This window comes from Phalacrocorax carbo, chromosome 7 (assembly GCF_963921805.1).
Source record: "Phalacrocorax carbo chromosome 7, bPhaCar2.1, whole genome shotgun sequence".
Lineage (NCBI taxonomy): Eukaryota > Metazoa > Chordata > Aves > Suliformes > Phalacrocoracidae > Phalacrocorax > Phalacrocorax carbo.
In genome coordinates, this window is record NC_087519.1 from 21,378,191 (window position 1) to 21,383,947 (window position 5,757).

Sequence of the window (5,757 nt, forward strand, 5' to 3'; positions counted from 1 at the left end):
CATCAAAATCAGACCAACCCAGACTTCCAAAAAGCAGAAGCAACATAACGCTGGTATATGCTACTGATTTTGCTCTCTCCTAGTCAGTCCCAATACTGAACAGTATCACCAAAACCCAGATGGACAAACAGCAAATCCAAGAAAGACAGTCCTATAATAGAAGTGAAAGTGCTTCAGTGCTGAAGCAGTCTAGAAATATGAGAATGATATGCAAGGCAGTGGGAAACAAGATAAGAATGACAACATCTTGTCACCCAACAGCCATACACAGCCTATAGCAACCAACAGATACCGTTGCCACTTTATGGGTCACTGCATCAAGTTTAGCAGTTTGGCAGACAGTGGAAGCTTCATGCTAGCATCAGTTTCAATATAGCATAGATGTCAGCTTGCTCTCTTGCCTTTTAGCAGCATCCCAAGCATATATCGTGTTTTAAAAGCTGCTGCCCCCAAAAGACCTTTCCATCTACTCAACACAGCTCCAGGGGAAACAGATCAGCTATGAGAAGCTGCAGAGACTGGCAAACAAAAGATTAGCAAGGTAAGTTTTAAAAAAGAATGCAGAAGTGGAAGTAGGCTTATTGTATGTAGAAAGGGCAGCTGCTCCAATCAGTGGGGGTGGCACCAAAGAGCAAAAATTGGAAAAGACAATTTAGAGGCTCAGGTGGCAGTCTGCTAAGCACTGCATTCATCCAAGTGCACGCTTATGCTACAGGACATAGTACACAGGAAAACTTAAGATCCACTGCACTTAAAGACTTCTATTGCATTTCAGTGAGATTTATCTCAGGCCTAAGATTAAGTCAGTTACAAGATCCACTAACTCCATATTGTGGAGGCTATCACTACTGCTATTATCAAAGCACTTCTCAAACCTCATCTGAAACTCCAAGTACTGAAAAAAAAATAAAAAATCTTACAAGCTGTCCTCTTCTTGCTATCAAGAGGGTTTTTTTTTTTTTTTTTTACTAACTTCATTAAACTGAGCTTCTTAGGGGGTAAAAATAGTCTATTTAATAAGACAAACACACACCTGATCATGCCTTACTATAGTCTGAATGAGATTCTCAAATTCTCATGAGCCTCTTACTAGGTTGCTGAAAGACAGTAAAGCAGCACAGGACTTCCACTGCAGTGTACTTAAAAGTAATTTTAATAGCAGCAAGAAAAAACAAAGCTCAATTAAAAGACACACGGCAATTTTAATCCCATGTGTTAAAAAGCTCTGGATGAGGTCAGGCTCACTGCTGCAGGCACGCTATATGCTTGTGTGCTCCACGTAGCATACATGTTTAATCATTCTTTGATTAATTTCCTGTGCAGTCTGCACTGAGACCTCATTGCCTCTTCAGCAGAAGGCACCAGACCCAGGTGGTTTGGATGAGCAGCCACTTCAGCTGTGCAGCTAGGGTGAAGAAAATATACTGCTAGCTGTCTGAAGCTGGAAGTACTGTCAAGCAATACAGAACAGATTCAGCCATCCCCTTAAATAAAAACACCAACCTTTCTCCCCCCCCAAATCACCCAGTGTTGCTAGTATTAACAGCTTCACTGGCTGATGTAAAAGTAGTAACTGCTGAAAAGAGTGGCTAGACTTCATAGATAGCATTATCAGCATTTGACAGCTTAGTGAAACATGAAAATGTAATCAATGTACTAGTGTAATCGGTCCTACAGAGCATACATCAAGCCTACCAACAGGGTGCCAAAAATAATTTTTGGTTCTGTATTTCCTATGCTGTAAGATCTGACTGTAACAGAGCTGAATTTTGGTAGACTGCACTACAGAAGACAAGTCACACTAGATTAAGTAGGCAGATAGGAACATCCTACATATTTAAATTAGTTGGAATATACAATACATGGAAGAAAACTCTTGGGAGCAGTCAGCTACATCTAGAAATTCAGAAATGTGACATTTGGTCTGCAAAAGTAGCAGGATTGCCTTATATTGAGCTACAAGATAGACAAGAGGAAATCCAAACAGGAACTGGAAGTGTTAGATGCAGGAGTCAAGGGAAAAAGAGCTAGAATGAAACAAATTCATCCCATCCCCTAAAAAGCATTGGCAGATATGGGCATATTAGAAAGGCCAAATTCCAGCAACACCAACATTCCTATCTAATACAACCCAAAGCTTATTCATTCTTCCAGTAAAAAAAAGTATTTTCTGATGTATCAACTTAATTTGACTTACTGCAATTTAAGCCCATGATTTTTTCTTTCAACAGTCATAAAAATACACTCTTCAAATACATGAAAGATTTCTACTTAGAGGAAGGGAAGAAACTTAACATTCTCTTTGCTAGAATGCTGACCTCAAATAGTTACTATGTATGGATTCTGCATGTGAAGAAAATAAAGGCATTTAATCAGTGATGCTAAAATTGAATGAGAAATTAATAACTCATGTTTAAAGCATTAATGAGAATGGTGTTCAAACATGTTTCAAGATGGTAACTAGCTAGAAAACACAGGAAAAGGGGCAGTAAGAAAAGATAAAGGACAACAGCGCAGACCAGAGATACCAAGCAGGCTGAATTAACATATAGCTTGGATAGAGTCTACACAGCAAACTACAGCACTATTGAGCAAACCAAACTAGTTGGTACTGGAAGCAATGGACCTGTGGTACTCCTAGCATTAAGCACAGGCGCATTTATGGTCTTTTTTTCTCACTAATATTAAGTAGCCCCTATTAAACTGCATGCTGCCATGGCTTGATTGCCTTCAATACTTGAGCTTACCTTGAACTAGCTAGCAGAGGTGACTTTAGACTACACTGCAGACTGAAGTCCTATGCTAAAAAACGGTCAACAGTAACTGCCACAAAAACAATTAGCAACTAAAAATGTACTAGAGGAAAGCAAAACTCTTCCATCTTGCTCACACCTGAGTGTTTAGGTTTTTCTTATTTTTTTTGTGTCGTTCATTATGACAATGAAGTCCACACAGGAAAATATTGTTTTGAGTGCTTACAGGAGTCTGAGTTTCCTTATGGTACAACTTCATTTAAGAGGAAAAACTCCCACTATAGGTAACATAAAAGCAGAAAACCTGTTTATAAGAGTATTACTTGTTAGACAGGCCCATGCTGTTCAGACTTTTCCACTGTTCTTTAATACTAATGTGGTTCCTTGCTCAACAGCAAAGAACACTCTGAACTTAAACAAAATCTCATTGCAATGCAAACCTTTTGACTTAGGTGAAAAAAAAGCTTGGATGCAAACCTTGCTTAGACTGTTCGGCAACGAGTCAAACAGAAAGACATATAGCTTCACCAGCTTGCTAAAAGAAGTTTGTAATAGCTCTTTCACCCACAGGACAGAAATCTAGTCTTCTACTGTCATTTTTCTTAGCACTTGAATAGTTTGCTAAGAGCAGAGTTTTATTAACAGTAGCAGGCAGCCTGGATCCAGCATATGTGGGAATTCAGTCAGACGATGAGTAAGTCAAGCAGCTCTTCTCAGGCACAAGACAGGCTTTTAGAAATGCATATGCTTTAGTTGTAGGAGAAATCACAAGTCTTCAGATAAAAGCAAGTATTGCTCACATAGACAGTAAGAAGCCCAGCATACCAAGACACATTTTAATACTAATGTTTTAATATATTTACAATTAAGTTCTCCCTGTATATTCATTCAAGTTTAGTGCTGTTCTGCTACAGGCAAATTTAAATACTAAATCAGCCACAATTTACACGTACACAGAACAGCACTTCCATGAATGGGTGCAAACTACACCTGCATTTTTACAATTTATAATGCACAGTAACAGCATCCCCTCAACAAGCAGAACAACCTGTTTTGCTTTCGTTCTTTAAAGCTTTTAACAGGACACCGGTATGTGAACTACAGCTGAATAGGCCTCACATTTGTCATCTGTCTTTAATACCAAAATGTTTCCTTTTCTACAGGACTCAGAATTAAGAAATTCTCCAGGGTTATATTGGGACTAAAGACCGAATTTCAGAAGCCGGCCAGATTATCTTACAGTTCTGGAATTCTAAGCAAAAGGGATTTATAGCCAAACCAAGGCTTTTAGTACGATGGTAATATTCAACATTAACCAAGCTAAACTATAGTGATCCAGTAATAAATATTTGAACTGTCTGGCTTCTAATCACCTTCAGAATCCAGGAAGTCTACATAGCTGGAAGTGATGACAAGGTATGGTGGCAGAAGTCAGTATTATCTCAATCCCATCCCACTGTTTGCGCTAATCAGCGCACAGCAACCCAAGCACACTTACAATACAGGATCATTCGAAGACTGTAAGTAGTAAAACCTCATACTACAATTGTACCACTTGTTCCCAACTTCAGCATGTCATACAAAATGCAGTGTATTCAACCACAAACCAAGTTTGTGTTTGGGTTTAAATTATTTAACACAGCACCATAGCTCTATCCATACATCCAAGACCTACTGCCAAATCATGCAAGATGACCACTGGTTCCTAGAAACAACTAACACACAACAGTTAAGTTAGGTTGGGCTTTGTTTAGATTGTATTTTATGCCAAAGAGACCTGTAAAATATTTGAGTAGATGCAGAAGTAGTTTCCACATTCCAGCTTGCTTTAAAAAACAGAGTTCATGCAGACCTGATCAACAAGCGTTTAGTGCTATACCATCAAGTCATCTCTACTCCAAATCCATGTCCTCCAGCAAGATTAACAAGTACAGGCACTGTAATCTCTCTATAACTATCCTCACTTCAAAGAGGCTTGTTCAGACTCTTGACTGTGGAGTTTATTTCGGCCTTGTTCCTAGTAAGAGCTGACTACTTTTTGAAGCATCCTTAGCTTTGTTTTGTGCAAAGCAAGTCTATTTTAAGACTTCCCCTGGTCCGATTCTCCCAAGCCAGGGTCATCTTGATCTTATTAGTCTGGGATCCTGACAAGAATATCTACAATATACACAATACCACATGAATATGCAATATCACATGATGCAGATAATCCTTAAATTTGTCAACTCTTCTGATAATCGGTTCTGTTAGCAGGCTTGCTGCCACATCTGGGAAATTTAACACCAGACCCAGGAAGTCTTTCAGGTTATTAAGCCAAATACTCTATTAAGAATGAAAATCTAGGCCCCAAGGCATATAATCGGAAACCTACCTTTAGAAATTAATGTAGAATTCCAAAAGTGTACTACTTCAGCAGTGAAACAACTCTAAGAACTTAAATTCCTCACAAGATGTGTTAGACTTAACAGACTACACATATTAGAATTACCTTTTCCTAAGTGATGTTTCTTCGGATATTTGAGGATATTACATTGCTGCCAGTCAGAGCATGTCTACTTTGCATGATAAAACACATAAGCAACTGGTAAAAACACTGAACATTCCTGGCTTCTGCAAAGAATGATGCAGCTGAAGCCATGGAAAGCAGAGCAGTGACTAAGCATCTGGATAATAGAAGACATATTAATGCGTAATTAACATACAGCTATTTGCCTCCCCCACTGAGGGGCAACAGATTCTTCCTTAATTGTATTCACAAGATGTTAACTATCTACCAAGTTCAGCCAGTTTGTTGTGCTGTGTTTCTCTAGTATCTAGTTCTCTAGTATCATTTCAAATAAAAAGAACAAATATGATACAATCAAGCTCCCACCAAACCTTAAATACAGATTTATTTTAGTGAAGCCGCTTAAAACTGGTGCTTTCATACTAAAGCTTATGCTTCTAGCACAGCAGGATTCCATTTGAACAAATACACTGGAATCAAAAAGAAAAACAAGATATG